At 37.8% G+C, this 25,829-nt stretch overlaps 1 protein-coding gene across 1 annotated transcript in view; it reads left to right on the forward strand.

Moving 5' to 3' along the window:
- PDE11A (phosphodiesterase 11A) overlaps positions 1-25,829 on the forward strand; it is a 431,148-nt gene that overhangs the window by 303,634 nt on the left and 101,685 nt on the right. The gene's annotated exons all lie outside the window — the stretch shown is intronic.

Here is a 25,829-nt window from a genome sequence, read left to right on the forward strand (position 1 = left end):
AAGCAAATGACTTCTGATGTATGAAACATGAATGAAATCTCTGGTGACCTCAGGGATGGAATTGTGAAAAAGAGAATAATAGCAACAAAAATGACAACTAAAAGATCGGACCAGATAGATAGTACAAAAGTTAAGACACTTGCCTTGTACTTGTCTATGGTTGTGACAGTGGTTTGAATTCCAGCATCATGGATGGGCGCCAGAACACTGCCCTGGCATGGCCCCTGAACATAGAATTAGGCTTAGCCCCTGCCCCCAGAAAAGGTCAATTAAAAGATAAACTCCTGGGGCCAGAGAGATAGCATGGAGTTGTAGGGCATTTGCCTTGCATGCAGAAGGATGGTGGTTCGAATCCCAACATCCCATATGGTCCCCCATATGGTCCTCCCATATGGAGCCTGCCAGGGGTGATTTCTTTTTCTTATTTTAAATATTTTATTTAAACACCTTGATTACAAACATGATTGTGTTTGGGTTTCTGTCATGTAAAGAACACAACCCATCACCAGTGCAACATTCCCATCACCAATGTCCCAAATCTCCCTCCTCCCCACTCCACCCCTGCCTGTACTCTAGACAAGCTTTCTATTTCCCTCATACATTTTCATTGTTAGGATAGTTCACAATGTAGTTATTTCTCTAACTAAATTCATCACTATTTGTGGTGAGCTTCCTGAGGTGAGCTGGAACTTCCAGCTCTCCTCTCTTTTGTCTCTGAAAATTATTATTGCAAGAATGTCTTTCATTTTTCTTAAAACCCATCAATGAGTGAGACCATTCTGCATTTCTCTCTCTCTCTGACTTATTTTACTCAGCATAATAGATTCCATGTACATCCATTTATAGAAAAATTTCATGACTTCATCTCTCCTGACAGCTGCATAATATTCCATTGTGTATATGTACCACAGTTTCTTTACATTCATCTGTTGAAGAATATCTTGGTTGTTTCCAGAGTCTTACTACGGTAAATAGTGCTGCAATAAATATAGGTGTAAGAAAGGGGTTTTTGGTATTGTATTTTTTGTGTTCCTAGGGTATATTTCTAGGAGTGGATCATATGGGAGCTCGATTTTCAGTTTTTGGAGGAATCTCCATATCACTTTTCATGAAGGTTGGACTAGAGGCATTCCCACCAGCAGTGAATAAGAGTTTCTTTCTCTCCACATCCCCACCAACACTGCTTGTTCTCATTCTTTGTGATGTGTGCCAATCTCTGGGGGTGTGAGGTGGTACCTCATAGTTGTTTTGATTTGCATCTCGCCAGGGGCGATTTCTGAGCGTAGAGCCAGGAGTAAACCATGACTGCTGCTGGATGTGACCCAAAAACCAAACAAAAAAAAGAAAGAAAGAAAGAAAGAAAGAAAGAAAGAAAGAAAGAAAGAAAGAAAGAAAGAAAGAAAGAAAGAAAGAAAGAAAGAAAGAAAGAAAGAAAGAAAGAAAGAAAGAAAGAAAGAAAGAAAGAAAGAAAGAAAGAAAGAAAGAAAGAAAAAAGAAAGAAAAAGATAAGATAAACTCCTGTATTACAAGAAGAAACAATAGTCTGTGGCTATGAAACACATTACATTGAATAGATTGGAAAGTTATTCACTTTGGCCTGAAATTAACACCATACCCTGTATTTGACTCAAATAAAATAGCTTTTGGCAGTTACCCCCATTATTTTTGATAATTTATTTTGAAAGCAGAAAATTTCTAGTTCTGGCAAAAAGTGATTTTGTTATTTTATTTTTTATTCCCTAGGAAATAGCTTCCAATGCCAAAGAACAAAATGTACCAGTATAAATAACCTACCTTCAGGTGTTTTATATCATATTTGGTGACAAATGATGAAAAGAAACATATTTTCTTTGACTGCCTGTGAAATCCATCATCTGTGTTTCATAGATTGTTCATTCACAAAAAGATTTGATCTTTAAGGATTTATGATCTGATCAGAAATATTCGAATTAAAAGATTTGCAGCTTTAAAAATCAATATCAGGATTTACTAGTAAAAACCTAGAGTCAATGGGTGAAATGTTATTGTAATCATTTATACATTGTGACCTTTAAAAGAATAAAAAACCCTATTACTGTCTTATGCACATAGTTTATATCAAGCATTAGTAGCTCACAACCTTCAGTTCATGGTCCTTACAAGAATTACCCAGATACAAATACCAACCCAAAGGCAGGGCATGTTATGATCTCCATATTTAATCAGCCATGGATATATAAGATAAAAAACTGGCTTTATTCACCTTGTATGTCTTTATAAGTAGACCAAATGATGGGTAATATAATTTGATTCATTTTTAGAATATTCCATCTATTTTCATTATATTCAATCTAGTCCACTCAGAAGAAGTGCTATCAAATGGACTAAATCTAAAATTCCCATATAATCAAATCAGAAAGAAAAATACTCTTTTAATGCTAATTACAATTTAAAGAAGTTGCTCTTTTGGACAATTTATAGTACTTAGCATCCACTAGATTTACCAAAACTTAATTTTGGGGGATGATCAGAGCTTTCATTTGAGAGTAAGTAGCAACCACACAAACTCATATATGGGAACATGTGTTTGTGTTACAAAGAAAGGAAAGACAAGAACAATAAAGAAGGAAGTCTCCAAGGCCCCCTCTGCCTCTTCAGCCTCTTTTCATGGTAGTGTTCCCATGAACATGCACACTTGGATTGAGTATCTAATGCATTTCATCCTGTGTGCCATAATAAAAAATAAATACGTTCCAATTAGTTGTTGTTTCATAACAAACAACTCCAAACTTGTAATTTCAGACAATAGTCAATTATTTTGCTCCCAGATCTGCTACAATTGGGTACATTTGAGTTGGACCAATTTTTCTCTGCTCTGTAGGGCGTCAGCTGAGACAGAGCCTTGGGATTCCCCTTCACGATAGCTGCTTCACATAGCTGAAAAGTTGGTTCTGCAAAGAGTTATGTGCTATGCTGAGCCTGGGACTATGAAACTTGGATCCTTTCCATGTGGGACTTCCCACAGGCTATTTAAGCATTTCCCTGGCATGGCATTTCAGTTCTTTTTTTATTTATTTAATTTACTTTATTTAAAGATCATGCAATACACAGTTGACAGAGTTGATCAAAATACGTTTGTTTCCAGGTAAGTGAAAGATAAATTATTGAAAAAAAAAAGTGAAAGGTAAACAAAAAGAACTAAGAGAAAAATAGAGTGCAGCATCAAACAAATTTCTAAAAATTGTTGTACCTTCAATGAGGTTAAGTCTTTGTCAGAAGGGTTAGTAAACTCTTGTTGCTAATTGGAAATTCTGTTGTGTTATTTGTTTCTGAACATGAGGTGGTATCAGATACATAGTGACATCTAAACTGTTGTGTTCCTACAGGGAACAATATCAAACAAAAATGGAGTTGCCCAGGAATTTCAAGCACATATTGCTGGTACTGTGGCTATTGTGAGGTATATTTTTGGCTGCCAGGTCTTCTAGAAGTATGAGAAGGCAGGAGTGGGGAGAGAGAGGGTGTCCACACTGATTCCAAAAAAAGTCCTGGTGATATCAGCCCTGAAGTTTTGGTCAGATTAGTTTCTCTGCAGAAAGTTGTAGATGAGTGGTGAAGCAGGGCCTTAGGTGAAGTAGCAATTGTGAGTGATGGGTGCAGCAGGCCTGGCTTTTGCTTTTCCTCCTTAGATTGCTAGTGTTTCAGCTAAGTGGGTGGTGTACCCATAATTTTTCACGGCTTGCTTTACATTTCTTTCAAGAACAGAGTAAGTTTATAGTGCTGGCCTGGTAAAGACATGGCATCTTCATTTGTTGGCATGGTTTCAGCTGCCAGAGCTTCTGAACTTATGAGGAAGTAGGTGTAAGGTGCCCATATTCACTCCAAAAATGCCCTAGATTTGCCAAAAACAATTTCACGAGTTACAACTTTTTTTTTCACAAAAGCATAAATGTAAATATGTTGTGAATTGTCCTTAAGGCAAAGCCACAGGACTTCTAATTAGAGTTGGATTTAAGCAAGGGAACACCAAATGTTGGCAAATTCCATTTTAAATACAAAAGGAATCTTAACAAGGGCAGCAGAGACGATACAAAGAACCCTGTTCTGGGAATCAGAAGATCCCACTCTTGGCTTGACATTAACAGGTGCCTGCTCCTGGGTAAATCATTTTAACCTTTCTGACATTAGGGTCAAAGGCTACCATTTTCAGTCTTGTGAGTGATTTTTATAGGCCTATGCTTACTGCATTTCTTTCTGTAAATTGGTGGGTTTTATTTGCTTATTTACTTGTTTCCAATCTACAGAAATAGCTTATATTTTGTTGGTCCAATTATTTTCTTTCCTTAGTGGATTCTTTTTCCCCCCTTCTGAATTTCTCTCTCTCCTATATATGTCCTCCAAGGAATTTGTCTTTTTCTTTCAGCTCTCCATTTTTTAAAAAAATCTTTTTTCATTGAGAATCAATACATTTTTTTCCTGATCTCCTAGCTCATTAGTTTGGATCTCAGCAAGTATAGTTCTTCAATTTACCTCTCTGGTTCCTTTTAGGAGAGTTCCATGTTTCTATAGTTATTCTTGAGTGATGGTGATGATGACAGTAGTCTACATATAAACTTCTGTCTCCTCCTGCAGCTTTATTTCCTCTCTAATGCCACGCTCTTGTGCATGTTTTCTTTTTTCCACTGGGCTTCATCCCAACCCTTGGGGGATGTCAGTGGCCACCATCATGAACTAGAAAGTTCAGGCACCACATACATAGTCACAGTGGTCAGTAAGATGTCCTCAGCTACAACTCACTGCTTGTTAGATCCCTGAGGCAGCCTCCTGGTTGGCCATACTGACTACAGAGGCTCTCAGGAGTACAGGAGTACAGAAGTTAGCCACCTGCCAAACTTGGGGAAGAAAGAGTCTGGGGAAGGCAGTAGAATAGATTTGTTCATTGGCATCGCTGCTGTACGTCTTATAATAAGCATCAATAGGGACTTAAGAGCTTCCAGAATCTTTCAGGGAGAAGAGTACCCAACCATAGTCCTATAAGAAGGGCCATGGCAGATCCCAAGTTTCATTGGCATGTCACTAGGGTGTGTGACCCAGGTTAACCATGGCAGAGACTTGGTGTGGCTCTCCCAGATTATTCAGAAACCACCTGAGGACTATTTAGAATTATTCTGATCAGAAAAGGTCCCATTAGTCTGATGCAATCAAAGTCTCTCTGGGAAGCTGTGTTCATTCACTCCCCAACCTTGTTTAGTACTGAGGATCAGGGCCACTGATTTCAGATCTGAGGCCTACTCCCTGCTGCATGCAATCTCCTCTCAAGTGTAAACAAAGAGGGAGAGGGACCCTGAGTCATTAGGAGCACATGAGCTAAGGACTTACTTCATCATATGAGGGTAGCAGTAAGTAAATTTAGAAACCAATTATGCAGATTTCAGAAGCAACCTAAGAAGAAAGCATAGCCGCTATGGAATTGCCTGGCAATGGTAAGGTCGGCCTCTCAGCCTATATTCCCTCAGGGGGATCTCCAGTTCAGAGAGCTGAAGCTTTACCGGTGCACCCCAGAAGTCATGGAGGTTATCCATTCCCACTTTTCTGTGATGAGGTTCCATGAGAGTACCTGGGTCTGAGCAAACATTCACAGGATGACCTTAAAGAGTTTCTACTATTAGTCCTTTACAGGTTCTTCCAAAAAATTCAAGAAACAGGAACTGTTCCAAATATTTTCTATGAAACTAACATCACCCTGATACCAAAAGCAGACAGAGACACCACCAGAAAAAAAATTATAGGCCAATATCTTTGAGAAACACAGATGCAAAGTTCATCAACAAAATACTACCAAATAGAATATAACAATTCATCCAAAATGTTATATACCATGAACAAATAGAATTCATTCCCAGAATGAAGGATGGTTTAACATACACTCAATCAATATAATATGCCATATCAATAAAAGAAACATTCACAGGATGTTAGCTCAGAGCTTTGATGTCCTCTCCAAAATGCCTGCCTATTCCAACAGAATAGAGAGCCTGATTTCATATAAACAATTAATGAACTTACGAACTCTTGTCTTTTGAAGTGTTTAGTGTGGACTTGATGATATTCATATATACTGGATACTTGTCTTCTCAACAGCAAAAATAGTGCACTTTTGGGGACAAGAATGATTTTTCCTTTTCTGGAAGGCCATACTTGTCAGTTATGTATTCAGGAATTACTCCTGGTAATGATTAAGGGTGATTAAAGGATCTTGTGGTTCTGGGGTTGAAAGCTGGCCTCCTGCATAAATAGTGATGCTGTTAGGGGAGTCCCAGGATGACTGATGTGGAATGGGGAGAAAGCAACATCAGACTAAAGAAGAGAATCTGCTGTTTTTTCTCTATCTACCTCTGGCTACCCCAGCACTACTAAGATGATCTAGAACTGTAGGCCTTGCTCTTTGCATGAAAGGAAAGTCAGTCCTTATTCAGTCTTCCTTGTCCATCATCTTTCTCTCAAGAAAGAATTTCAGGAGGGAGTTTTGAAACAGAGAGATGCCATTTTGTAAAGACCACATGTCAGGCTTCTCTTAGCTTCTGAACAAGGAGGTAAACCATTTTGTAAGGACCCCATATTGTAAGCCACATGTTAGACTTTCTCAAGCCTGTTTTCATTAACTAAACTATCTGGGTCATACAAGAAAGAAAAGAAGAAAAGAAAAGAAGAAAGGAAGAAAAAAGAAAGAAAGGAATGAAAAGAGAGAGAAAAAGAAAGGAAAGGAAGAGGGAAAGAAGAAAGGAAGAAAAATAGAAAGAAAGAAAGAAAGAAAGAAAGAAAGAAAGAAAGAAAGAAAGAAAGAAAGAAAGAAAGAAAGAAAGAAAGAAAGAAAGAAAGAAAGAAAGAAAGAAAGAAAGAAAGAAAGAAAGAAAGAGAGAGAGAGAGAGAGAAAAGAGAAAAGAGAGGGAAAGAGAGGAAGGAAGAAAGAAAAAGAGGAAGGAAGAGAGAAAGGGAGGGAGGATTGAAGGAAGGAAGGGAGGGAGAGAGGGAGGGAGAAAAGGAAGGAAGGAAGGAAGGAAGAAAGGAAGGAAGGGAGGGAGGGAGGGAGGGAGGGAGGGAGGGAGGGAGGGAGGGAGGGAGGGAGGAGAAAGAAAAGAGGCACCAGGAATACCCATTTGTTTCTCTCAGGTGAAACAAGATATGCCTGCGCCTTGACCTTGGATTTCCACATCTAGAACTGAGAGAAAAGTACTCTGTAAACTACCAGCCTGTGGGCTTTTATTTTAGCAATGTTATTAAAACTAGAAGTGTACATTGATGGCTTATACTGATAACCATCTAGCATCTTAGCCCTCTGTTCAATATTTTATCTTGTTTAAACTCTTTAAGGACTAGAGGAGAGGTTATTATTACTATTTTGACAATGGTTCAGTTTTTTTTTTTAGAGGATGCTATCAACGCCTAAGGCCACAGCTCTTGCAAGTGTTAAATCTGAGATTCAAAGGCGCATCTGTTTGGCTCCAGACTTTATGGACTTGGCTAACCATCCACCCACATTATTACGTACTAGCATGAAAGGAGTATTAGGCTCTCTTAGTTGCAGATGTTTAAGAATCTTAATCTTTTCCTCATGGGACTTACAAATGATAAAAGAGCTTAAAACAATGAATAAATACATGTTGCATAAATGAAAATGTCTGGAATTAATGCCATGGCAACACTGCAGGCACTCTGAGATAAGAAACATTCGAATGACTGTAGGCAACTCAGGGTAGTGGCGAGTCATGAGGACAAGGCTAGGGGACAGGACTGGATAGGTATCGTAGTAGAGCACATCCTATATAAGACTCAGTGTTTGTCCCAGCACCACAATGGACAGATTCAGCAGTTTTCTATTTACTGCATCTTAGGCAAATTACATATATTTTGAACTCACTTTCTTCATCGATGCTAAAGGAGCTGAGTTGGGATTAATAATTCACTGAGTGATCAGACTTAATATAATCATATAAAGTAATTTGTATGATGCCTGTTACATAGAAATTCTCAATCCCATTCTAATGAGGGAGGAGAGACTTCTTTTTGGGGGGGGAGAGACTTCTAATGTGTATTTTACTCAGACTTATCAAAAAAAAAACCTAACTAAATATTGTCATTTATTTTCTTATACTTTAGGTAACATGATTACAATAGTGTCAATGCTTATGGCATTTATGTATAAAGTTACTGCTCCTAACTATAACCAAAGCACCCAATACCCTCCATTAATATTTTTATATCACTTCTAGTCTATCACTTCCTTCTCCTCCTGTCTCCCCACATTTTTCAATTCTTAATTGTTTACATAAAATGATTGGTTTTGTTAAGTTTAGGAAACCTGTGTGGGTATTCTAAATAAAGTATGATTTCTAAACTCTTTGTCTCCATTCCACATACTTAAATTCCCACATACCCATTACTGCCAATGCAGTCAGAGCAAACTTAAAATATTCTGTAGTGTGAAAGAATGATCTTAAAGAAATGCAAACAAGGACTAATAAAATCCCTGATAGAGATCAAAGAGCAAATAAAAAACTATATGTATGTGTGCAGACATGACTGCATGATCACTATATGCTTGAAGGTGAGTTTTTCCTGAAATTCTGAATTTACTCCAGGATAAAATAAACCTAGGTTTTGAGTCAAGATAGGAAGTAGTCGTTGAGAAATCTCCCCTACACCCCTTTTTACCCCAGTTGATAGATTGTGTCTTCACTGCAGGTGATTGCTTTATTCAGCCCTGAGAGTAGAAACTTCCTTCAATAATCCTTCATGCGTTTTTATGACATTCACCAATATAAATATTTACTGGCTCTATAAGTAAAAGTATATAAATTCTTATTTATCTTGCCGCATTGAGGAATGATGAAAAACGTGTGGGGAGTGGAATCTTTTTCTGCAAGAAGCCACCTACCTGCGTGCTGAGGACACAGATTAGTTTCAGCAGAGACAAAGAATCTCTCCTCTACCTTTTACTGTGCTTGTGAGAAATGACTTCTGATTGTATATATATTTTTTCTTTCTGCCAATTAATTGAAAAGGGGTGAGTAGTGGTCAGTCTCCTAGGATCTTGTTCCATTTTCTCTCCCTAGTTCCCTAGCAGGCCATAAAAATGTGACTCAGGTATTGGATAATGAAAGGAAGCACATGAGATCAGGTCAATGACACCCAAGCCAACTTCCTGATTATCAGTTCTGTCTCATCTCTTCACAGTTAGAGGACAGGAACCCATCTGTCAGGAAGTCACCTGCTGTGAGCCAGAGCTACTAATTAAAATTCCAAGTAGTGGGTTTTGCCTTCCCTGAAAGAGCAGGTGTGTAAGAGCATCACTGAGATCCACTGTCCCTGCCCACACAAGACAGATAGATTCTTCCAAAAAGGAAAGTTGAACCTCCGAGCTCTATGGACCTTGTTGGCCTGAGTGCCACAGTGTAAGTGTCTACTTGTTTTTTTTTTCTTCTTAATGGTGTCAGTTCTTCCATAAATCTGTAATTGAAGCTACAGAAACCAGGGAAATATGACGCTCATTAGTCTTTATTTGTTAATAAATTGCAGAGCCAACATGCCTGGGCTCTATAATTGGTTTTCACACCCAAATTCATCACTGTAGATTACAGGTTTAAGGAATCTTAACTCTCATCAGTGCACAGATTCCTTTCATCTTTTTGTTTCCATCTTTTCCTGTTCAGATTCAGAAGTAATGGTCAAATTATTCTCATTTCTTAGCAAATGAGTCTCATTTCTCTCTGCTTCATGAGCTTTTTCTTACAGTCCTTAAGTTGCTTTTATTTTAATAGAAACTCATTCTCTGTTCTATGTGAATGCTGCTTTTATTTGTTCATTAGTTTATTTGTTTGGGGGGCCATACTTTGCAATGCTCAGGGGTTAGTCCTGGCTTTGCACTCAGAAATTATTTCTGGCAGTGCTTAGGGGACCAGGGACCAAGCACGGGTCAGCTGACCTACCACTATACTAACACTATGACTCCCATATCAATGAAACTAAATGTTGATATTTTATCCAGAACTTACCTAGAATTGTAGATCCTTTCCTCCATCTGTACCTGAAGACAGTTATTCATTCTTCCCATGGTGAGATCACATTTGTTCTTAAGATTGCCTTTTTAGGGGCCGGAGAGATAGCACAGCGGCGTTTGCCTTGCAAGCAGCCAATCTGGGACCTAAGGTGCTTGGTTCGAATCCCGGTGTCCCATATGGTCCCCTGTGCCTGCTATTTCTGAGCAGATAGCCAGGAGTAACTCCTGAGCATTGCCGGGTGTGCCAAAAAAAAAAAAAAAAAAAAAAGATTGCCTTTTTAAGGTTACTATTCTTATCAGGTGTTGGGAATTTCTGACAGTCTAAAGCAAGTTTTGTTCATGAAATTGACATTAAATCTGCTCACTAAATCCAAGTCTTTAGACAAATGACATTATGCTAAGTCAAATAGCAGAGAAATTCAGAGTACTGGATAAAATTATTTTTATTTCTGAGAGGCCCAGATCATTTTAAAACTGATGTAGAGTGGCTGTAGGTTGAAATAGATGGCATTAGGCTATACAAAAATCTCAAGTTTGAAGTTTACTTTTCTCTTAAATGAAAAGAATGCTAATTAAATCTATATTGCTAGGGCCAGAGTGATAGCATAGCAGTAGGGCATTTGCCTTGCACGCAGCTGACCCAGAATGAACCGGGGTTTGATCCCTGGTATCACATATGTTGCCCCAAGCCAGTGGCAATTTCTTTTTTTATTAATATCTTTATTTAAACACCTTGGTTACAAATATGATTGTAGTTGGGTTTCAGTCATGTAAAGAAAACCCCCATTCACTGGTGCAACTTTCCCGCCACCAATGTCCCAAATCTCCCTCCTACCCGCCCCACCCCCACCTGTACTCTAGACAGGCTTTCCACTTTCCTCATTCATTCACATTGTTATGATAGTTCTCAATGTAGTTATTTCTCTAACTGCATTCACCACTCTTTGTGGTGAGCTTCATGTCATGAGCTGAACCTTCCAGCCCTCCTCTCTTTGTCTCTGAGGATTATTACAAAAATGTCTTATTTTTCTTAAAACCCATAGATGAGTGAGACTATTCTGTGCCTATCTCTCTCCCTCCGACTTATTTCACTCAGCATAATAGATTCAATGTACATCCATCCATGTATAGGAAAATTTCATGACTTCATCTCTCCTGACAACTGCATAATATTCTATTGTGAATATGTACCACAGTTTCTTTTTTTTTCGGGTTAACAGTTTATTCTTTGAAAGAAATGGATTATTCTAAAATAAAAAACACATGTTTATATTTTAAAATACACATCTTCCATCATATCTCATTACATCATTACATCAAAAAGTGTAGATCAAAGTTTTTTTCACTCATTTAAAATGTACCACAGTTTCTTTAGCCATTTATCTGTTGAAGGGCATCTTGGTTGTTTCTAGAGTCTGGCTATTGTAAATAGCGCTGCAATGAATATAGGTGTGAGAAAGGTATTTTTGTATTGTATCCTTGTGTTCCTAGGGCTTATCCCTAGGAGTGGTATGGCTGGATCATATGGGATCAATTTCCAGTTTTTGGAGGAATCCCCATATCGCTTTCCATAAAGGTTGGACTAGACGGCATTCCCACCAGCAGTGAATAAGAGTTCCTTTCTCTCCACATCCCTGCCAGCACTGCTTGTTCTCATTCTTTGTGATGTGTGCCAATTTCTGTGGCATGAGATGGTATCTCATAGTTGTTGTGATTTGCATCTCCCTGATGATTAGTGATGTGGGGCATTTTTTCATGTGCCTTTTGGCCATTTGTATTTCTTCTTTGTCAAAGTGTCTGTTCATTTCTTCTCCCCATTTTTTGATGGGGTTAGTTGTTTTTTTCTTGTAAAGTTCTGTCAGTGCCTTGTATATTTTGGATATTAGCCCCTTATCTGATGGGTATTGGGTAAATAGTTTCTACCAACCAGTAGCAATTTCTGAGTGTATAGCCAGTAGTAACCTGAGCATCACCAGGTGTGGCCCAAAAAAACAAAAATAAATAAATAAATAAATAAATAAATAAATAAATCTATATTGCTCATTATAGAATCTGTATTTTTTCCCTATAATGATGGATTATCTCCTCTAAACTTTTAATATTGGTCATTGTCTTCTCCATATTGTGGTCCCTTCCACCAAAACTTTGATGAACCATCAGTGAGTGTAGAGTTTGTTGTCATTCATCACACAGGTATAGAGCCCCTGCCTTGTGCATTCAAAGCTAGTAGTCACAGTGGACATGGAAAAGGCTTTGCATTTCTTTTTCCTCTCTCTCAATGGGTTGATGCAGTGGGGCCACAGAAACTAAATAAGACTAACACTAGAACAGTTTGAGGTTGAGATGGGCAGGAAATTGCGATAGCCCAAACTATCTTCTGTCAGAGAAACAACATACAAAGGAGATGGTGGAACTGAGATTAAAGGCGGCAGTTTTTTAGACTAGAAAGTCAATGCTAGAGGGGCAGCAATTGTATTAGTATATTCAGTTCTTACACTCTCAGCCCAAATGTCTAATGTAATCCACACAGTTTTGGCTGCCTGCCAACACCCAGCACAGTCCCACCACTTTAAGACATAGGAAGAAGGAAGCCACATGAAGAAAGTCATCGTAAATTATGGAGTCACCCTGCTGCTCTCTGTAAGGAGAGCATTCTGTATGGACCCATCACCTCTATGAGGAAGGATACAGGATTTGCCACTCAAAAATAGAATCTGAATATAATGGGCCCAGAGCCAGTACTCTATGTCTCCTACTACAACTAGTCCCAGTGATGTATAAACCAATAGTGCATCATTTTGGATATGTGTATAAGAAAGGGATGGGAGAGTTTGGGGTGTTGGTATACACTGATGTGTTTGGAAAATATTTAATAACTTCAAATCCATCAGAACATACTGTGGCATAGCTTAGAGAGAACAAACAAGATAAATCTGAGCAAGATTCATAGGCTCCCATTCCCCCATTCATAAAATATTTAATGTTTCACCCCACCCTGTACCAGTCTTCACACTGGTAAAGACTGCTGGGTGTATAGTCCCAGCAGTAAGCAAGACAGACACGGGCCAAAACCTCCCCTGGCTGATGCCTAAAAAACCATTACAGGCATTTTTTCTGAAGTGTCTGGAACTCATTTAAACCATTTCCCATTCACATTCAGGCGGATTCCTGAGCTACAGGGCTACATCAGCTCTCCACTGGTATCCAAGCCCCTGTTCTTTCATGCTTAATTGATGTCTTTAGATGTTAGGTGGCTGGGGCACATGAAGAGGTTTCTTTCCCAGGGGTTGTTTCCCAAACAGGGTCATTCCTCTCCTTGGGTGACCTGGATTGCTGGGTTCTGCAGGGATGAGGTCCGTGGGAGAATCGTTAGCAAGTCCCTGATGACAGTGATTCCTCCCACCCCCAGCATTTTATGGGGGAAAGTTTTCTAACATAGAAAAGATGTTCAAAGATTTGCCTTGTGAACCCTTGTCAGTGGATGTTTTATACTTCCTTGGAGAACTGCTTAGATCCTACCTACTAGTCCCCACATCATTTCAGTTCTGAGTAATTCACTGGAGTGGTTCAAATAGGCCTCAAACTTTCACAGGCCTTGGAATCTCTTGGGAGTGGTTATGAAACACAAATAGAGGTTCTGACTCAGAATTGGCATTTTCAGCAAGTTCTCAGGGATGTCAGAAGAGTGTGGAGCCATTCTTTGAACATAGCCATTCTTAGGAATCACTGGGGGAAATTTTCTTTGAAAAAAAAAACAACAACACAGTTTTCCCTTAGCCTCTCCTTTATTTTTATCTTATCAACACTTGTAAGTCTCTAACCAGGTAGCTTTCTTTGTAGTGGTTGTTGGGAAAGTTTCTGGTTAGCCTTATAAATGTGTTGCTGCTGTGCTGTGCCTGCATTTTGTCTGGTAACTTCACTTCTGAGAATGTTTTACAGTTCTATCATTAATACCTTTTTTAAAATTTGTTTTTCTGGCCTACTTTTGTATTCTTTCACTCTGTGTCATTGCATGGGCCTGTGAAATTCACATTAAAGGCTAAAGAAAACAAAGCAGTAGCCGTATGTAGATATATCTGTACCTGTACCTATATCAGATATAGATTTATATAGATATAGCTGTAGATATATTTATAAATATAAGTATACTAGTACCACAAAAGAAAACAAAACATTATGTTGCTATAGCATATTGACTAAACTAATATGAATGTAGTAAACATTATAGCAGAAACTTTTTTTTTTAATTTTTATTGAGACCAATGTGAATTACAAGTCTTTCACAGTTGTATTTCAGACATAGTGATAGTGAATTAAGGCCATTCCCACCACCAATGTTGATTTCTCTCCACCATAGTTCCCAGCATGAATCTCCTACCTTCACCCTTAGCTCCCTGGATTGCTAGTCTAACAAGTCCATTTTGTGTGTAGCTTGTTATAATTTGGGGCTCTAGATTCTATTATCATTGACTTTGGTTTGGGTATTTAGGTCTGACCAATTTTTATTTCCATTCAATGCTTTTGAGACTGCATGGTCTCTGGGTCTCATCCACTTTTTTTTTTTTTTTTTTTGCTTCTCTCAAAATGTAGGAAGACATAGAAATATGAGGCAGAATGAGATGATTAATGTTCTATGTCTCTGTAAAAAAATATGGGCTCTCCTATCTAGAAGCTATAAATAAAATTAAAAGAAGAAAAATAAATAAAAAGGGGGCATATATGGCAAGTTTATTTTGTTTTATTTTGCATAGGAGCAGTAAACGTTGGGGGAAATTAGAAAATATATTCCCTTGGCCTAAGAGATACAGAGTGTCTCTACCCTTGAAGCATACTGTCATGAGATTGACTAGAGGCTCTGGGCATGTTAGCTGTCAAACCCCAAGATCTTTCTTTATGGTCCCAGGAAAAGTTCTGCTCAGTCCTGTCATGGTTGTCATAGTGAGTTCTCTGTAATTAGAGATCTTGTTTTTTCCATAGATTCTAGGATGAAGTTTAGGATAAAGTCTTTATGGTTCTAGGAAAAGTTCTGCTCAGTGGTGGTTGCTATAGTCAGTCTTCTGTAATTAGTGATCTTAGTTTTTGCACATATTCTAGGACAGAGAGTCTTCTAGCAGAAACAGTCTTGTGGACTTCTAAGACCTATTCTCTCAAAAATATTTAAATACAAAAACAAGCATTCAAGTATTACTAACTAGAACCAACATGTAGTAGAGCCAGTTAGTTCCTTAAAAGTTACTTCTGAGTTCCTGCCTCATTTTAGAAACTGTAGGCTTGATAATCAAGTCATTTTAAATGAAAACTTCAGCATTTCTTCAATTTATAAAATTGATTTTCATTGTCATACACATAGCCTTTAAGATATTATAATCTTAAATGCAATGTAACAGTGCAGACTGCAGAAAAACATAGAAATATAGAAACAAATATTAGATCAATTGACATAGACTATAAACACATATTTAAAAAGAAATACTAGGTCCCCTTTTTTAACTTCAAATGCTACCTTCTGGTAAAGGGGAATTTACATTAAACATTATCTGTTTCTAATAAAATGCAATAAATAGCATTTGAGGTCTTCTAAGGAGAATGTGTCATTAATACATATAAATAAATAAACTGAATAATATGATTAAAACCAAAGACCAAGGGCTGAAAACTAGCCACATGGAGAAACTTTCTCTGATTCAAAAGTGTCCATTACTATGATATTTGATTTTTATTTTTATTTTGCTCACCACTAGACCAGAGACATATATGGTAGCTTTAGTTGCCCATAGGATTTATGTTGCCATATGAAAGATAAAAAGACAGTTTCTGAGATTAATAGGAAAAAGTTACCAATATGGTTTTTTAATAGAACCATACAACAATAAAAGCAAGACTATAAAATTTTTAACCTCCTGTAAAATTTCTGAAAACCTCATATGAAGAGAAGATATAAGGTTTCTTTTCCCATTTAACAAATTCAGAATTATTATTATTATTATTATTATTATTATTTGGTTTATGGATCACACCTGGCAGTGCTCAGGGTTTACTCCTGGCTCTATGCTCAGAAATCGCTCCTGGCAGGCTCAGGGGACCATATGGGATGCTGGGATTCAAATCACCAACCTTCTGCATGCAAGGCAAATGCCTTTCTTCCATGCTATCTCTTTGGCACCACAAATTCAGAATAATTTTACTCAAGCCTAGAAAACCAAAATGAGTTAGGCAAATGTTTATGATAATTAAAAACATGAAAGGGTACATGTGGTCCCTAGGAATTTAATTTCTCTTTGGGGGAGATTGTGGGATTGAGCCACAAGTGTTGGTGTGCAGGGTTTATTCCAGGTTCTTTGCTCAGAGATCACCCTGGTGGTATGGGGAGTGGGGTGGGGTAGAGGGGAGGGGGGCCAGATGTGGTACTTAGAATCAAACCTGTGTCAGACATTTACAAAGTAAGCACCTTACCTCTGTACTATCTTTTCATCCCAGAATTTAATTCCTTTATCCTTACCTTTATTGTTTTGTCAGCAGTAGCTATTGAACACTAATATTTCTTATTAGGAGTTTCTGTAGTGTAGTGGTTATCACGTTTGCTTCACTAATATTTCTTATTTAATGCACTTAAATGGCAAATACATAAAATGTCTTTTGACTTGGTTTACAATATGTGGGGAAATAGTGCCATAAGCAGTATGGAGATCATACAACCTGAGGCCTTATAAGATCTGCAAAACTGCAAAACCTTATGGTCTTGTCCAGGCATGATGCAATAGACAACAGAATAACCAAGGTCCATTGGCCTGTATTGTATGGCCCCAAATAATATTATAAAAATTCAAATGACAGTGGGTAGAGCATTTGCCTTGCATGATGCCAACATAGGCTCAATTACTGACATCCCATATGGTCCCCTGAGCCCAAGCTGCGTGTTACTCAGAAAAAAAATTATAATAAAAAAATAAAGAAAAAGAAATCCAAATGGCTTTAGGCAGAATAGATTTCCTACTCCTGAATTCTAGAGTATGAAACTTAAGTATTTACAAATGCCAAGATCTAAGGTAAATAGCACCCAGAAGTTCTCAAAGTTGATTTACTTAAGGATCACTGCAGGCATTTGTCAAGAAGTAGAAGCCTTGTTCAATTATATAGTAACTATACGAGGAAAACTCTTGGCCACTCCTTAAAAATCATACATAATTTCCTATCCATTGTGTTTTTACTTCTTCCTCACTTTGTGCCACTTGAAATTCAAACCCATCTTAACACACTCATCCCATATCCATTCAACTCTAGTTTTCCTTCTCTGCAGCTATATAAATCACTTTAATAGTTACAGTCACTTTATACATGGGGGGTTTAACATACCCAGTTGGGGAGTCTGAGATCCCTGAATCAAGTATATAGTGTGGCACCCAGGGGTTTGAGGATAGGGTAGGCTGAAGCTCTAGGAGAGACAGAATAAGGATGATAATTACCCAACCTAATGCACAGGTGGTCTTGCACAAAAGACTAGAAGATGGTAACACTGAATGGGAAAAATACTGGTTACTGATTCTATAACCAATATATGAAGAGTTTTGAATACAGAGTTAAGAATTTTTATTTTATTCAACTTACTACATTGAACACATTAAAGATATTTAGAGAGTGATGTGATAAAAAGAGCATAGGCTAAGTTAAAGAGAAAAGTCAAAACTTAATATGTAAATATATACTAAGAATAGTGTATATTTTAATAGAAGATGGTAATTCTTCTCGTGACCCTGCCAGGAGTGATTTCTGAGTGCAGAGTCAGGAGTAAACCTACCCCGAGAACCAGTGGGTGTGGCCCTCTTCAGTCCCCAAAATAAGTGAGTAATTCTTCTTTGAAAAGTATATCTTCTGGGGGCCAGAGTGATAGCATAGCAGTAGAACATTTGTCTTGCATGCGGTGGACCTGGGAATGACCTGGGTTCAATGCCTGGTGTCCCATATGTTCCCCAGAGCCTGCCAGGAGCAATTTCTGAGCGAAAAGCCAGGAGTAACCCCTGAGCGCCTGGGTGTGGCCCAAAAACAAAACAAACAAAAACTGTGTATCTTCTAAAAATATGTCTTGATCTTATGAGCCCTGGGATCAAACTCCTGTTCCAGGAGTTGGTTGTGGCCCCCCAAAAATAAAATTTATTGGGCCAGAGAGAAAACACAAGTGACAGAGTTATCTCTATCATGCCTAGCTTGTGTAAGGCCCTGAGTTTGATCCCCCAAACCCAGTGGTCCCTAAGCACTCCTAGGTCTATCCATGTGTTCCAGGTCAAGACTAGTCAAACCCAAGCACCTTGCATCTGCAGGGATAAATATCATATGTATTAGGCTCATAAATATATTTATTTATATATATACTACATTACATGTAGTGTATACTATTTGTAATATGATCAAGTAAATTCATTATAATGCAACTCTATTATATTAATATTTCTAATGTATTCATAAATACAATAGGAATCACCTATTTATAGGTGCTACCACTATGAATATATTTATTGTGAGGCTTGGAGTTATGGTTCAGTAATAGAGCATCTGTCTTGCCTGCGTGAGCTATGAATTCAACTTCCAACAGACCCCCAGCTCCTCTCCCCACACATAGACTCATGTCTCCAAGTGTTTCTCCAGCACTTCCCTAGTTAGTAATCTCTGGTACTGCTTGTATATGGTTCAGTAATAGAGCATCTGTCTTGCCTGCGTGAGCTATGAATTCAACTTCCAACAGACCCCCAGCTCCTCTCCCCACACATAGACTCATGTCTCCAAGTGTTTCTCCAGCACTTCCCTAGTTAGTAATCTCTGGTACTGCTTGTATATGACACCCAGACATTGCAACATAAAATGGTCCAGAGGGAAGGAGGTGGGGCTAATATTTCTATGCAGTCCTTAGATGTTTATACTCATTCTTCTGTTCTAGATGTGACACTTCCTTATGTAAATTTAGTTCCTAGCCCTTTTGATGACCTTATTGTTGCATACCTGGCCTCAGACAGACCACTCCGATCTTCCCAGCACTGCTACATAGCCTACCTGCTGCCTTCCATTCCCCAATCTCCTTCTGTGGATGAAATGAGATATGGCCTGCAAATGTGCTAGCCAGTATTTTTTAGATCTAGGCAGTCAACTGGGTGCTGGCTACCTGACTTCCAGAGCACTCCTGCTGTGGCCTTGGAATTCTGTTCTTTTCCCCATAGCTTCACAGGTAGCAAAATCTATGAGGCATCTACACTATCCTCATGCCTTTGCTTGGAAGTTGGTCTAGATGAGTAATATTAGAAAAATAAGATTAATTAGAAAAATAAGATTAAGTCAAGTTCAAAATATCTGCCATTCCAGAATGCAATGTTTGAAAGGATGGATACCTAGATTCACTCTTAGCCCCAGAATATAAGAAAGAAAAGAGAATAGAAGGAAAGAAATTGGGAAGAGGGAAGGTGGAGAAGAGATAGAGTTAGAAAGGAATAGGAAACAAGGGTCAAGGAGATCAGAGGACATTGTGAGAAAGAGTAAGAGTGGTTCATGTGCTGCCTTAGTATATGGTAGCCGAGTACATATAGCCCTCAGATCCTCTCTTGCGATGTGGACTTTACTGCTTTTATGCAGGGTTGTATACCAGGGTCCTTTCAGCTTTTGGAAATGCCTGCACTCTCCTGAGCTCACCATTACTCTTTTCTATCCTCTCCCCCTCCTTCCTCAGAACCTCCAAATAAAATACATTTTTACCCCAAAATAACCCCCCCAAAAAAGATTAATTCAATTAAATATCCAAACCAGAGCGTCAACAATACTGGAAACAACAGATCCAAACATCATCAACCAAACTTAAAAAAACGTGCCTGTCAAGGTGTCAGGCTGAGTAAGGGGGTTAGGGGTGAGAAGAAACCTGGGAACCCTGGTGGAGTGAAAAAGATACTGATTGGTTGTGGGATTGGTACTGGATTATAGTATGTATAAAACCCAATTTTGAATAATTTGTAAATCATGGTGCTTTAGTAAAGTTTATTTTAAAAAGAATTAAAAAAAAACAACAACAACAAACAGACTAATGGTAGGTACTAGAAAAGCACTAATCAAACACCGAGCCCAGCAATCCCTTCTCAGCCCTGCAGCCCCATCATCCCCTTCATAAATCCCAGGATTCCCAAGGCATGGATTCTGCTCTGTCCAGTGAAGGCTTTGGGGGCAAGAGATGCAGGAAGCATGGCACCATACCCATTCTTTGAACTGTAGGAGATGCCCATTTTTGTAGCATCACAAAATCTAACATTTACATGTCAAGGGATCCAGACTAGTATTTTTTTAACATCTTACACCATTTCTTAACATGTAACATTGCCGGGGGATCTAGAAATTTTTTTGAACATTTTACAACCTCTTTGTAAAGCTACCTTTTCCATTTTAGAGGAGACAGTTTTATGACTCCCTTTGATGACCACTTAACTATTAAGACCCAAACAAAGAAAAGAAATGGTCTAAAGATCTCAGGTACTCCCAGTCAGAAGAATCCCACTTCTTGAACATTATTCAAATTAGCACTAGGACTCATAATTCTGTGTTTCATTTATTGCTGTAGTAAAGTAAATGGTTCTTTTATCCAAATGTTATTTCCTGGCTATTAATTCAGTAGTTGTTTTGGATTGTAGCACTCCTTTTTGATTTAGAGATATAGCCTTATAAATATTTAAAAGTTGGAGACTGACACTTGAAGAAATTGACTTTGATTTGCCCTGTTAATATTCTTTTGCTACAGTAATTATAAGTTGGGAAGATGAAGTTTCATTGTCTGTGAAAAGAACTAGAGTGTGTGGGTCTCTGTTACAAGGACCCTTGTAAGAAGGGTCTTCTTGAATATATTATAGTCTGGACTTACACAACCCAGGACATGCACTGTTCTGTTCTTCTTAGAAATTGCTCATGAATCCAGGAATGTGGAACTGAAAACCATCTGTCCATTTCAAAACAGCTGAGCCTGGTCATTCCTGAAAGGCTTGGGATTTTCTCTGCATCTACAAGTGTCAGCAGAGGTTTACGACAGGGCTCAGGGTGATCTATACACTGGTTTGCTTTAACTGTGGATCAATCAACTTATTATGGGAAATAAGACAAGGTCAATAAGGATAGGTCTTGGTGAATCAGAAGCCACCCTACATTTTTCAACCTAATGTTCTGATTTCCTTTCCATTAACATTTCATAATGAATAAATGCCCAAATTCTTTAACTTTTAAGATAATTAAGTGCATTTAGTGCCTTTGAAGGGTGGAAGATTTATAATACACTATTAATAATTCACTAAACAGAGACCACCTGGAGAGCATCACAGTCATTTCTGACAGTGGAGACAAGCTGTGTTGGGCTTAAAACTCTTTTGCAAGGGCCAGAGAGATAGTGTAGTGGGTAGGATGCTAACCCAGGTGCGATCCGAGTGTTTTTTAAAGAACTTTTATCCCAATTTAGAACCAGACTCTCCTACCAGAAAGGCAGGGAGGTGTTTTTGAGGACATAACTTTTTCTGTCTCGGGGAAATGGTCTTTCAGTAGTACTTGAATTTGAACAAGTTCAGACAATTTTAAATATGTGGTTTTTGTGTAGGCAAACCCCATATATAGGTTTGGGAAAAGTCATTCTGGGGACACCTGAGGGAGAGAAGCATGGCATTTTCAACTAAATTGTAACAAAAAAGCAGGGCATAAAGACTGATTCAGTGAACAGAGAGGCACAGGACAGGAAAAAAACTCAAACTGTCTTCATAGCTGCAGCCTGATCCAAGCACAAGAAACAAAGGGAAGGCTGGAGAGATAAGTACAACAGGTAGGGCTCTTGCCTTGGCCTAATCAGGCCCAGTTTCTATCCCTAACACCACACATAGTCCCTTGGATACCTACCATATATTGATCTCTATGTGACAAAAGAAAGAAAAAGAAAAACTAAGGGACTAACATCCAAAGCCAGAAGAACATCTAATAGAATTATCATTAATATCTTCAAACAACTAAGGGAGATATTATATGCAAGAAACAAAATAAGGATACTGTTTTTAATAATTAAAAAGGAGTATCCAGATGGCAAAAAATAGTACTTAGAAATGAAAATTATGTAAAAGATTAAGAAAAGATCTTTCCTACAAAAGGAAGAAAAGCAAAAGGTAAAGGGTCAGAATCATGATACCATGATGAAAGAGCATCTAGAATAAAGAGTGCTATGTCAGACAAAGAAAAAGACTGTCAGTTCAGATTGCAGATGGTTAGAAAATCTTGAATATGACCTCTTGAATTTCATGGACAACCCACAGCAATCAGACATTTTCAGACAAGACTTAAGTAATACTATACAAGGTAGGTATTTGCTTTGTTACCGATCTTAGTTCAATTACCAGTACTGTATATGGTCCTCAAACATTATGTGTTTATTTATATACATATATACATATATGACAAATCAGCATAAATGTATATATATGACAAATCATCAAATAAAGTTTCAGAAAAATAAAAATAAAATAAACCATCAAAGAACATATTTTAAAGTATAACATGATAATTTCAAAACTATTATAAAATATGACATCTCAGCAGAAATAAGCAGTATGTTTAACTTTTTTTTAGAATTAAAGATCTGATTTTTCCAGATTAAGGGGTTTATGAAATATCTGGGATTATGAGTAAAAATAAACTCAGGTGGGCATTTTGGAATTCCAGAAGTAAAAAGATCTAACAAAAACAGGGCAAGAGAGGGAGTCCAAATCAAAGGATACAGACATGAATGAACTTCTCACTTCTCAGAAGTATCATCACAGATAAAATTCCCATGGGATGACTTCCAACATCAAAATCTCAAGCTGCCAAACCAATGTGGCATTGAAACATTTAAGGTATGCAGGATCTCCGGGATATAGCCAGCATATCTTCCTTTTCTTAGGAAGCTCTTGGAGTATGTGTCTGTGCATAATAAAGAGAGAAATTAGGAAAAAGGCAAAGATGTGGAATACAGAAACAAAAGAGAGATGATGCCCCTTCACACAAATACCAGAATCATGATATCATGATGAAAGAGCATCTAGAATAAAAAGCCCCATGTCAGACAAAGAAAAAAGACTGTCGGTCCAGATTGCAGATGGTTAGAAAATCTTGAATATAACCTCTTGAATTTCATGGACAACCCACAGCAATCAGACATTTTCAGACAAGACTTAAGTAATCAGTGTAGCGTTTAAGGGTTGACTTGGTAAAAAAAAAAAAAAAAAAAAAAAAAAGTATATATAAAGCAAAGCACACATTAAGGGAGACAAGTTTTTGCTCCACAGAATATACAAATGTTTTCAGGACAAGAAAATGTAATCACAGCTGTGTGTGCCATCGTTGTAGTAAACTCAGCAATATATTAGTGAATAAGAAGGGTTTTATATCTATTATTTGTCTAGATTAACTAAAATAATTCTCTCAAGGTGAGGGTAGTGAGTTTGTGTTTCTCTGTGTTTCTTTGTACATAAACCTTATGTATATAACCTTATGTATCTAGTTCACCCTTTTGTTGGGGAGTGGGAAGATGAGGGAAATTCTCAAGCATTGCTCATTTGGCCTGGGGTTGCTCCTGTCAATGCTCAGCCAATCAAGTTCAATTGTTTAATGATAGTGCAGAGCTGCTAGGACACACTGACATTTGGAGATTTCCAGCAATGTTGGGGCACCATGTACTTCTAGCCATCCAACCCCATCTTGTGCATGCAAAACATGTAAAGTATGATTGTGCTATCATTTAGCTCCCTAATTTTCTCTTGTAACTGTATGCAAGTATAGTTGATAAATTTTAAACATGTTTAAAACATTACTTAAATACTTTGTTTTCTAAAGTTGTTCATAATGCATTTATTTCAGGCATTTGATGTTCCAACACCAATCCCACCACTAGAGTAACCTTCCCTTTGCAACTGTCACCAGTTTTTCTCCCCAACCCCCCCCCCCAAGTCTGCTTCTTTGGCAGGCACAAAATAATAATATTTTATATTGCTTGTTAAAACAAAATGATAATTGAATGTATATAATAATAAAAAATAGTTCAACAAAAGGAAGTGTGTGAAAAATTGTTTTATCTCACAATGGAGTTCACTAAAGGTTCAAAAGGTTGGCTGAGATATTTGCTGCTACTCTAGTCTTCTGTGTTGTTTTTGCTTATTGAGCTTAGTTGGCTTCAATGCTACTTTCCCATTTAATTTTCTGTATTCCAACTGGTCTGTCAATATTGTGAAATTTGGAGGTGTTGAGCTCTAGGATCTATAGAACTGGGATGATTCTCAGCCCAGCTCCCTCAAGAAGAGGTCCCAAAGTTTTCACCCCAGAGTCCAGTGTACTAGTGAGTTTTAGCACCTTGGCTTGCATCTCTTCTGTGATACATATTGACTTTGGCCATTGCTTACATGGTAGTGGCTATCAGATGTCAGTGTGGCTTTGGGATTTTCTGATAGTAGGGATGAAGGGGGAAACACTGGCCTCTCTCCACTCTGAGAGGATCTTAGAGTTTTCAGCCTGAAGACCGATGTATCTGTGACTTTTATCAGCTTGACAGCATCTTTTTGGAGATTAGTCATGGAACTCTGAAGCAGGTCATTTCATGGCAGCAACTGTGGGTGTGACTGCTGGTTATTTTTTAATATTTTAAAGTAAAATATAAAATTTTTTAAAATGCTTACTTAGCAAGAGACAGGAAAATTTGAATAAAAGCACTGATAAAAATTATTTATACCACCATCAGGTTTGAATTTCAAGAGCCCTACCTTTTTAATTCCCAAAAGCTAGACTAACAAGCATGCTAATGTATTAAAATGATTTACTGAAGTATAAGCTGATTAATTCCTTAGTGAAAAACAATCTGAAGACGAGAAAGTGAATTATCCTATGATTTACAAATTACTTCTTTGTTCTTTCATTTTATGGAAACCCGTGTTTGGGTTTTCGCCTAAAGATGTAAACTCTGATGGAGGTGTTTGGAATTGGGAAGAAAGAATGGATTATATGGTTTCTGGAATGCTTGGAGTGACCAGAGGGCATTTAATTGCTTTGCTAAAGTACTCTCAGGCTGTAAATTACTCTGTATGTAATTTATAGCCAGTGAATAGACTAGAAATGTGAATGTAGAATGGTCCCCAATAACCTGAAAACATAAAATGATTCCCTTACCAAGTGGTTGAAACATACAGTTAAACCAATGAAATCAGGATTCCTAACAATGTTTTCTTCCTTTTATGTTTGTGTGAGGCAACTGATTGAGGACTACCTAACATAAATGTTTTTGAAAACTCTAAATATGAAGAATTATTGTGATTGCATTGTATTTATTTAGAACAAAGCTAAACAATAATGCAACTGGATTCCTTCACTGTAGCATATGCTTCCAGTAACCTTAAAACAGCTCTATTTTATTAAGAAAAACATGTTTTACACAGTCACATGCTGTCTGATCCTTTCCATCCTTCTGAATGTACAGAGCATTTGTGTAACAAAGAGCACATGCCCATCTACAAAACAGAGGGATACAAGAAACAAGGCAAAGTAGTGTATCCCTATGTCCTTCTGAAGAGCAGCCATTAAAATGTACAGCTGCTGGCTGCCAGATGTTTCTTGCATTTAGTGCTCTGCAATATGCATCAGAATATATTATAGGGCTGAGGTTTCAGTAAACTATACCACTTTGTATTTTAAATCCTGCAGACTAGATTCAGCATGTATATTTTTTTCTCTAGATTAGTTTTCTCCACTCTTCCTTTCATTTGCTTAGGGCATTTGCAGT

Source organism: Suncus etruscus, chromosome 5 (assembly GCF_024139225.1).
Source record: "Suncus etruscus isolate mSunEtr1 chromosome 5, mSunEtr1.pri.cur, whole genome shotgun sequence".
In the NCBI taxonomy this organism is placed as follows: domain Eukaryota; kingdom Metazoa; phylum Chordata; class Mammalia; order Eulipotyphla; family Soricidae; genus Suncus; species Suncus etruscus.